The sequence below is a fragment of the Taudactylus pleione genome, unplaced genomic scaffold, assembly GCF_031769625.1.
Source record: "Taudactylus pleione unplaced genomic scaffold, aTauple2 ptg000015l, whole genome shotgun sequence".
Taxonomy (NCBI): Eukaryota; Metazoa; Chordata; class Amphibia; order Anura; family Myobatrachidae; genus Taudactylus; species Taudactylus pleione.
Window position 1 is genome coordinate 23,744,136 of NW_028284417.1, and position 10,781 is coordinate 23,754,916.

The following is a 10,781-nucleotide window of genomic DNA, read 5'->3' on the forward strand; positions in this document are numbered from 1 at the left end:
GCAGCAGGTCTCCTGCGACCCCTATCCATTCCTGATACTCCTTGGACCCATATATCCATGGATTTCATCTCTGAACTCCCATGCTCCAAAGGATACAATACTATATGGGTAGTGGTGGATTGCTTTTCAAAGATGGCACACTTTATTCCCATGATGATCTCCCTTCTGCTCCTCAGTTGGCAAAAGTTTTTGTTAAGGAGATATTCAGGTTGCATGGACTTCCTAAAGAGATCATTTCCGACCGCAGAGTCCAATTCGTAGCCAAATTTTGGAGAGCCTTATGTAGCACTTGCGGAACCAAGTTAAAATTTTCATCTGTCTATCATCCACAAACTAATGGGCAAACCGAGAGAGTTAACCAAGAGCTGGAAACCTTGATAAGACTCTTCGTTTCTTCCTCACAAGATAACTGGCTGGATCTACTACCTTGGGCAGAATTTTCGCACAAATTCAAATATCACACTTCCTCCAAAACCACTCCTTTTTTTACGGTGTTCGGGAGACATCCTTGAGTCCCAGATTTTCTAAATTTACCCGCAGTAGAGGTTCCTGCAGTTTCTAACTTGGTGGAGTCTTTTGCAACCATTTGGAAGAGGGTTCATTCTTTGAAGGAGTCGTCTAAGAACTACAAAAATTTTGCGGATAGACGACGTGTCGCTGTTCCATTGCTGGGAGTTGGAGATAAAGTCTGGGTGTCCTCCAGGAACATTCGATTAAAAGTACCCAGTATGAAGCTAGCCCCACGCTTCATTGGTCCTTAACGTGTTCACAAGGTCATCAATCCAGTTGTGTATAAATTGGAAATCCCTCCTCAACTAAGAATATCCAATACCTTTCATATTTCTTTGCTGCGTCCTTTGGTGTTGAATCGTTTTCAGACTTCTTCTCCCAAGTTACCTCAAGTGCAAACCTCCCAAGGTACAGAGTTTGAGGTGGGGAAGATTCTGGACTCTCGGTTTACCAAGTCTAACAACCTCCAATATCTCATTGACTGGAAGGGGTATGGTCCTGAGGAAAGGGCATGGATCAGAGCCACAGACGTTCACGCGCCTCAAATAGTTCGAGCCTTCCATATTAAATTTCCTGGTAAGCCTGGTGGGTGTCCGGTGTCCACCCTGAAAGGGAGGGTACTGTCAGAGTTCAGCTGGGGAACGGCCATCCCTTACCGTCCTGTCAACTTCCTCTGACTTCCCGGGCAGTCGGGCGGCTGGTGCGGCGACGTGGGAGGTGCTGAGCATTCTCCCTGATGCTGGTGTGTCAGGCGGCCTGGTGCACGGGGATCGGAGTCTCCATCATGGGCGCCGCCATGACACTTCCTCCTCTGACTTGCCTTCCTTCCCTGACAGTCTGGCCGGTCAGCTGACGCTGTGGACCAATCAGCGGGCTTCCAGGGGTATACATCCGGCTCCTGTGTATCAGGTAGTTGCCTGAACAACCATTGTTGCTGCTAGTGTTACTAGTGGTCTCTCGTTCCAGGTTCCCTTGCTTTCAGTGAGCTTATCCCAGTGTGTGCAGCTATATCGTCATCTCACCAGTGCGTTACCACCTCGCCTGTGTGCAGTATACCTCCATTTCACTAGTGCGTTACAACCCTCGCCTGTGTGCAGTATACTATCTATTTCACCAGTGCTTTACCATCACAGCCTTAGTATACTTAAACGTATCCACCTCTCCAGTGTTATCATCTCTGGCCGGGCCCAATACCACTACCCACCTCGTTACTGGCCTCCGTGGTTCCTACCTACATTCTACAGTATTACACCGTGGTGCACTCCTTCTGACCGGCAACCCGGTAGAGTGTGTCCGCAGTGCACACACTCTTGTACCTCAAGTACAGTATCCCGAACTCGGGGTTCCACCTCAGTCCCTACGTGCCTCTTACTGGCACCGACCCATTGGCCCACAAGTGTTCGTCTCTCTTTTTCCCGCGGGCTTTGGTCACCTAGTCAAAGGACCGCGACCTGCTCACGGGGTGCAGCTCAAGCTCACATCCCGATTGGAGGGGTCACTGGCGAACTCCACCTCGTGGGTTAGATTCCGCACCTTTGACTAGGTCTCGCCAACGACCAAGACCCGTGGATGCGGGATCGTACATCCAGGCCCCTCGCCTTCATTTCCTTCCACAGCCTCAGGCATCAGCTTTCAAAGACCCGCCTCCCAGTGTGACAGCACGCTTCAGCAGATCTCTGGAGAGTAGCTGGGCTCATGTATACCTCACTATAGCTAGTCTGGCATACATATAACTCCTTCCTGCTCTATTAGGGCTGGTTTGTTGAGCACTATTTTTGCCCATTTGTTAATTGCCTTGAATGTTAGGTGTGCAGCTTTTCTGAGGTACTTTTTTATTTATGTCCTAATAATTTCTGGATGTATGTGTATATATGGATATGTTTATATCTCAGTACTCCTTCAGTAAAGCTATGATGTGTGCTCGCTTCTGCAGCACATATACTAAATTTGGAACACAGAAAAGAATAGCATGGGCCCTGCGCCAGTATGACACACAAATTTGTGAAGTGTTCCATAAACCACTACTATAGTAACAGTGATGGCACTGTTAGGGTCTCATTCATAGAGAAATTACTTAACGTCTGTTTGACCATAATTTTTCTCTCCATAGCCCCACTTATTTCTCTATTTGTGGTGCTTTATCATTCATGGCACAACCCTGTAATAGACACATCACTATTTTTATAAATCTTGTGTAGGGGAAACACTTGGATTGCTTTTAAATGGCTTCCAAGGTTGAAGGGAGGTGGGTGCTCCTCCCTTCTAGATTGAGTTCCTCCTCTATGGACCCTGGTGTAGATGACCTTTGTCCATCATTCAGCTGGCAGGTCTGTTTCCACAGGTTGGGATGGATTTCCACTTGAGGAACCCCAGCGTGGGGTCACAGCAAGTGGTCCAGGGCACAGTCTCCACTGGAGACATGGGTTCAGATCCCACTCTGTCACAAGGGTAGTGTTCTCATTTTGGGACCAACGGCCCAGATTCGAGTCACATACGGGACTCATAAAATCTCAAAGAAGCACTCTGGGAGACACTTCGCTCCCCTCTAATCTCCATGGTTATTGTCCAGGTCCTTTTCTCTTAAGGTGCAAGTTACTTTACCAGTTTCTTACTGGTCAGATACCGGACTACACGTTCTTGCCCAGGGGTAGCCAACCTCAGTCTTCAAGAGCTACCAATAGTTCCCGTTTTCCAGACCACCTAGCAGGTGCACAGGTGCAGTCATTACTCACTAATACATTTCAAAAGATCCACAGGTGGAGCTAATTTTTACACTTATGATTCCGTGAGGAGACCTGAAAACATGCACTGTTGGTAGCTCTCAAGGACCAGGGTTGGCTTAACTAATTCTAGCCCATCATTCTCTGGGCACTAGCAGGGACTCCAGGATTCTCAGGTTCTGCATGGGGTTGCTCCGCTCCCTCATTCAGACTAGAGGTTTGCAAAGCAAACTTGACACATAGGAGGCCTACTTACATATTGCCATCCGAATCAGTCAGCCTACTCCCACTCCACCCTGAACATGCCCAATCTCTTCTAATCTCGTAAACTAAGCAGGGTCAGGCTTGGTTAGTACTTGAATGGGAAACTGCCTGGGAATACCAGGTGCTGTAGCTTCCTCTGCTATGCCTTGCAGTACAATTGCTCCCAGTTTCGGTCTCTATTAGGTAGGTCCTGAGCCCCTCCTGGTTTTCATGAAGATCAGGACAGTCATGGCAGCTCCTCTCGATCTGCTTATCAGGGCTCAGTCACTGGATATCCATCTGTCTCAAGGTAGATCTTTGGTGATCCTGTGGATAGATAATTATTTGGAAGCCTTTTCCCTTGGTGGGAGAGCTTTGCTGCATTCCAATGGTCAGGGGTATTTCTCCCTGACATTAGACTAACAGTCTTCCAGGTTACCATTCCCTCTTTTCTGGTCTCTACCGAGTGTGCTTACTCTAGCAGGCAGATATTAGACTCTATAATCTATCCCTTTGACAGGGTGGAGTTACGGCAGTTTGCTGTTTCATTCCCTCTTCACAGGGAAATTCGGGCCCTATGATATGGGTTGAGACCCAGAACAGGGGTCCTCACTACCGATGCACACCTTCGTGGGTGGAGGGCAGTAACCTGTCTTTAGTCCTTTAGGATAAGTGAGCCGCCCAGGGGAGCCTTTTACCGATTTTCATTCTGTTGTTGTGGTTGGTTTTTAGAGCTTTGTCTGGTTCTAATCCTTCTTCAGCATCACCCGGTACTAGTCTGGCCCGACAGCATGATACTTGTTGCCCACATAAGTCACCAGGGTGGCGCTCTCTGTTGTCATTCCATTAAGTTGGTCAGCTGCTCCCCCAGTTGGCAGAGTGTTATCTTATGGCTCTGTAGGCAGCCTTCCTTCATACAGTTCTCCTGAAGCAGAGGTTTCCTAGGCTGCCAGGTCGTTCACTCAGGTCATTGGGCTCTACAGTCTGATGCTTTTCGGTGCCTTGTGATCGCTGGGGCCTGAAGGACATCGAGATCATAGTCTCACATAACTACAAGTTACCAAGATACTGTTCCGGCTCCAGAGTTCCTGGAGCTCTCTCATATTGGTAGTTCCGGCAGTACAGTGGACGTTGCCACTCTTATTTATTTGTCCTCCCCTGTTTATGCTTCACGGATCGCATTTGGAAGGAAGCATGGTGATCCTCGTGACTTAGCGTAGCCATGGCGGCCGTAGTAAGCAGCTCTTCCATCTCTGTCGGCACCTAACGCGTCTTCCTCCTGAGGTCTGTTTTTGGTCTCCGAGCCCGTGCTTCAATCTGATTCTGGCCCACCTCGCTTTGCCAGAGTGTCTCTTGTCATCACCCATCTCAAAGCTAGGCGGGTTTTTCCAGAGGGACCAGTCGTACTCTATGGCATGCCAAGTCGCCCTCTAGGGTCAGAATTTTTTCCAAATTCGAGGACCTATTGAGGAGTTGGGTCAGAGGCTTCTTCCCCAGATCATTCCAGTTATCTTAAATACTTTCTGTGAATTTGGGCCTTTGGTATCCCCAGGAAGAGGGCCAGTCTCAGACCTGTCATTTTTCCTCTAAGCTACCAGAGGTTTGGACGTTCTCTTTTGTTAGGGCGTCCTCTGTGTGCAGTCACTGGTGGTTCTAACCAGGTAGCTCCATCAATCCTTTTCATTGGACTTTTTGGTAGGCTCTCTTAGGAGTACTTGGTTCCTTGATAGTGGTTGGTTTACCGGGACAGTGGTCTTCTTACCATTGCTTAGCGCGGTGTGTGACAGTTTGAGCGCCTTGTCTTGTAGCTCCCCCTCTCTGATCTTCTACTTAGATCGGACCGTTCTGCGGTCTAGCTTTGGTTCCTCCCCAGAGTTGTCTCGGTTCCTCTCCTACCTAGGGTTGTTTTGCTCCGGACTCCCCACGGAGGATGTATGTAGGAATGTAGGCTTCTGGTAATTTTTCTGTGAACAAACCTAGATCTCAGTTTTCTGTGGTCCTGTTCGACTTTCACAAGCGGGGCTGGCCGGTTTCTGAACAGATTATCCTGGCTATCTGCCATACTCTGTGGCTGATCTCTTGCCTCTACTGTGGTAACTGTTCATTCCATCAGGTCACTGGGACCTTCTTGGGTGGCTTAACGTGGTGTTTTGTGGAACAACTTGTACGGCTGCCACATGGTTATCTGTCTGCATTCTTTTATTTGTTACTCTCCAGTTATCACTTTTGCGTCTTCGGATGCTGCCATTGGGCAAAAAGAGGGATTCTCAGTGCAGCCCAGGAGTGTTCTCTCCCATTGGGGAACAGCTTTAGGACGTCCCAGAGTGATCCCTGTGCCCCTTAGTGGTGGAAGAAGAAAGGAGGATTTATGATCTACTAGACGACAATGCAGGACTGCACGATATGTTGTTCAGTGCAGGCACACCCTCCCTCATCCCCGAACATCCTAAACCTGACGATAACATCAGGTTGACAGTCATGTTCGGGCAATGATAGATGTTGAAAAATACCAGCGGGAGCACGCATTGTTGGTCGTTTTCTACACTTTACTGAACGATTTATGAGCGAATGATCGATAACTGTCGTTATCGTTCAGTCGCTCATTGTAATCGTCAAGTCGATATGCACCTTTACCTTGTTAAATTCCCCCCCCCTCTCAAAGCACCTGGCTTGTGGGGTTTATTTCCTCTGATGCCGGTATTGGCACACCTTTCTCTGATGTGGATTGAGTGTGTGACTGTTTTCCTTCTACTTGCTTCTGCCATTGGCTTGCTAACTTAAACTGGCTGCCTTGTTGCTGTGGGCAGGGTATAGTGGAGAAGGAGCCAGGTGGCTACTGGAAAGAAAATTAGTAACTGTTAGTTGCCCAGATTCTCCTTCTCCAGGCTATACCCAGAGTGATCCCTGTGCCCCCTATGGAGTCGAAGAAAAATATTTAACAAGATAAGACATTAAATCTTCCTTTTTCCCTCACAATATTTTGAATATGCACAAATCCGCTTTTATATGTTAAGTAACCTGACATTTTCCAAGCTGAAGACATCTGGTATGTCTGACACAGTACATTTTCTCCATTCAACGCTAGAGGGTGTTGCATTTTTATATTGGTAAATTTGTAGAATACCTAATGCTTTCAATTACATGAAGAAAATGTAAAAATGGATTTGGGGTTAATAAACCTGCAACATTAAACATTACATTTCCACAGTCCATGGTGCTTTTTTTTTGGGGGGGGGGGTACCAAATGAACTAAAATATATTCCATTTAATCTTAAATACAAAAGCTAGCACTAATGTACTGTTGGTAAGACGGATTCAGTATGATTTACCGCATGGCCTGCGGTTCAAATCCCGGCAGCACTGAAAATCCAGATTGTCCCCAGGTAAGTATTCTCTAACTTATTCTACCCCCTAACCCTCCCTTAGGAGGTTAGGGTTAGGCACACCTAAGTGCCTAACCCCTTCCCCGCTGCCTAAACCTAACCTCCTAGGGGGGTGCCTAACCCTAAGTCCCCCCGGGAACCCTAAACTTATAACCCACCCCTGCGGCTGTCCCCGCCTGTCTTACCTTCGGTAGGTAAGTCGGGTGTCTGGCTCCCAGCGTATGGAAAATGACAGGCGTCGGGATTTCGTCGCCAGTCATTTAACCCTTGCCAGGATTATACAGTCGGGATTCCGTCCATCGGCTTCCCAACTGTTTCCCGTTACGACATTTATAGAATTTCAGTGTTTTCTCAATGAAGGTGCAGTCATTTTCTGTTAAACTACTGTATTTTTGCATATCATTTCTGTGTTTTATAAAATGCTTTCTAATGGTTCTTGTGTTTATTTTATTTAGTATACTTTTTATGCCATTATGTTCAGTACAACATTTTAGCAACACCCCTATACAGTATAGTAGTATTACACAAGTATTTTGTTGCTTGGAAGCTGTTAGGGTAGGGAAGAGGTTCCCAAACTCAGTCCTCAAGGCAGTCTGACAGTCCAGGTTTTAAGGATGGTCCATGCTTGGCCACAGGTGACTTAATACCTCAGTCAATTTGATTTAACCACCTGTGCTCAACCATGGATCTCTTTAAAACATGGCGTGTTGGGGTGCCTTGAGGAGTGTGATTGGGAACCTCTGGTGTAAGGAATCATGACAAAGTACTAAGGCATCTTCTCTTACTAAATTTAAATAACGTCCATCTGCGACTTCTATCACCTCACCAGGTGAATAACCACAAGTGCCAGCTTTCTGGTACACAGTGGGGTGCATTTATTTAGCATCTTGTAATACAGTTGTGGTGGTATAGGTATTCCATACAATCACTATGTAGACAAAAGTGATTGGACACCCCTACTCAAGTGAAATGTTCCCATGCATACCATTGCACACGAGTTCCAAATAGCCACTAATGTGGAGGTTTTGACAAGAACACTTCGTAGAGAGGCCCATGCACTTGCAGTTCTCTATGGAAAACAATGTTTTTTTATCAGGACAATTGCCACCTATTTCCAGGGCAGCGCTGGATTGGGATACAGAAAATTCTGTAACCCCGATGGACTGGCCAGCTCAGAGTTGAGATCATAACCCCATTGAGAATCTCTGGGACGAATTGGAGCGATGGGTGCATTCTAGGCCAACTCTACCTTCTTCATTGTCACTGTACTTAAGGTGGCATGGCAAAACATACTACCTGCTGTTGTCCAGGAACTTGTGGACAGTTTGCTAAGAAGGGTGTCTATAGTAATCACTGCCCAAGGTGAACCTACAAAATACTGACCTCATTAAAATCTTGGTGCTCTATTTGCTGTCAGTGTCCAATTAATTTTGTCTATATAGTGTATATATTTACCTCTATGCTTTTGCTTAAACAAAGTCTTTCCTCTTCTGTTAGGCTCCTGTTATGCATGTTTGCAACCATTGATGCGCCTTTGCCTTTGGAGTCAACTGCAGTGTCATTAATTTAAACCATTAAATTCTTATCCTTTATATGGCGTCATAAAAGGGTTCCTCTGCGCCTTACAAAGTATCTGTACAAGTCAGCGAACAAGAAAACAGTGACAAATGACCGGTACACACTAGACGTTATGTGGCACATCGTCTAGTGTGTACCCTCAATGTCACTGACTATTCACACACCCGCGCATCGTCAGCAACATCGCCCGTCGAACAGGCAACATTGTTAGCGAGGGCCATGCTGCTGCATTTGGTGTATGCACTTGCTGATGCTGGGACTCCAGCCAGGTCCCATTGCATGATAGGTTGGCTGGGTACACATTGTTAAATGTGTGTACCCCACTTTACAGTGCGAAACAATGCAGGACAAGGACATGGTTTATAAACTTTGCTGTGTTAGGTATCATAATACTCAACAAGCAGCAGGGTGTAAGCAGCCAAGTGTTAGGTGCCCTTATGGGGAGTTAGGAATAGATGATAGTGAGAGAAGGAGAAGCAAATGAGGGAAGAGGGCCATGCTCATGAGAGGTTACATTCTAAAAGGGTAGCAGACAGATGGAGTAGACAGCAAGGAAGCAGCGGGTTAGAATGAGAGCTGGACGGCAATGATGAAATTGTGGGTCTTGAGAGCCCGTTTCAGGATTTATGGAAAGTCTGAGGGAGAAGGAGAGAGCTCCAGAGGTAGGAAGCAGCACAGGCAAAATCTTGAAAGTGGCAGGAGGGAATCAGATGGCGGCAGGCATTTGTTGGGCGAAGTGGGTGGCTAGGAGTGTGATGGGAGATTAAGTCTGGGATTTAAAAGGGAGAGGTCTTTTAAAGTGAGTGTAAGAACCTTGATTTGGGTTCTGAAGGGGAGGCAGCTGTAATTCATTTGGAGAGGAAAATGAGCCAAACGGCAGAATTGATGAGAGATGGGAATCAGGGAGGCCAGATAGGAGGAGGAGGTTACAGTAGTCTGATCTGGAGATGACCAGAGAGTGGAGGGTCTTGGTAGCGTCCAGGTTGAGAAATGGTTTGATACTGGAATTATTTTTTAGATGGAAATGTGAGGACTGAGAGGTACTGAATGAGAGGGTGGAGTCAAGGATAACTCCAAACAGTGCACTTGAGGGCTAGTGGAGATGGTTGTACTGTCAATAGATAATGTCATTGTAGGAAATGAGGTTATGAGGGACGGTGGGAAGATGATCAGCTCAGACTTAAACAAGTTAAGTTTAAGAAGGCGTTGGGACATCCAGGAAGATTATAGCAGAAATACAGTTGGAGATACAAGTGAGGAGAAGTAGATCAGCATAGAAATAATATTGTAGGCCAAAAGATTTGATGCGTTCACCTAAAGATGTATAGATGGAGAATAGGAGAGGCCCAGAACAGAATCGTGGGGGAATACCTACCTCTTGTAAAAGTGAGGGGTAAGAGAAGTCAACAGTCAGAGAAGTAGGAGGACAGGATCATGTAGAGCACAGGTTCTCAAACTCTGAAATAATTAGCTCCACTTGTTGATGTTTTAAAATGTGCCAGTGAGTAATGAACACACCTGTGCACCTGCTGTGTGACCTGGAAAACGTGACCTGTGTGGGGTCCTCAGAGCTGAGTTTGAGAACCACTGATGTAGAGCAAGGGAGTGGAGGATTTGCAGAAGGAGAGGATGGGCCACAGTGTCAAAAGCAGCAAAGAGATCAAGGAGAATGAGCAGAGAGTAGTAGCCCTTGGGTTGGGCAGGAAGGAGGTCGTTGCTGATTTTTGTGAGGGCAGTTTTAGTGGAGTGGAGAGGATGGAAGCCAGACTGAAATGGGTCAAGCAGAGAGTGGGAGGAAATAAAGGCAGCTGCAAACAATATGTTAAAGGAGTTTGGAGGCAAAAGGGAGGAGAGAGGGGTCGGTAGTTGGAGAGAGTGTTAGGATTAAGGGTAGGGTTTTTTTTTAAGAATGGGGAGAGACAAGGGTATGCTTGAATGCAGAAGGGACAGTACCTGATGAGAGGGAGAGTTTGATGAGGTGGAAACGATGATAACAGGCAGAAGTGGTGAGGAAGTGGAAAGGGATAGGGTCAAGGGCGGAGGAGGACCAGATGAATGCCATGACTACTCCTCTAGATACAGGGGAGAAAGATGTCAAAGCTGGTAAAATGGATGGGGAGGGGTGCTGAGGGTCTGGTGGAATATGATAACTTGACGTTTGGAGTCAATTTTAGATGCAAGGAAGGGGTGGGCAGAGGAGGGAGTTGAAAGTGGCAAAGAAACGCAGGGTGTTTGAGGACTGAGAGGAGATGAGGTTCTTGAAATATGACTGTTTATAGAGTGAAAGAATAGCACTGTAGGATAAGAGGATAAACTTGAAATGGAGGAAACGCAAGAAGAGGAGTTA

The 10,781-nt window shown here is 46.7% G+C and overlaps 1 non-coding gene across 1 annotated transcript; it reads left to right on the top strand.

The window, feature by feature from the left end:
• The first annotated feature begins 2,427 nt into the window (after positions 1-2,427).
• LOC148542175 (U6 spliceosomal RNA) lies at positions 2,428-2,531 on the top strand. The gene has a single exon (XR_015878416.1). It is a non-coding gene; the product is annotated as a U6 spliceosomal RNA (small nuclear RNA).
• Positions 2,532-10,781: the final 8,250 nt, after the last annotated feature.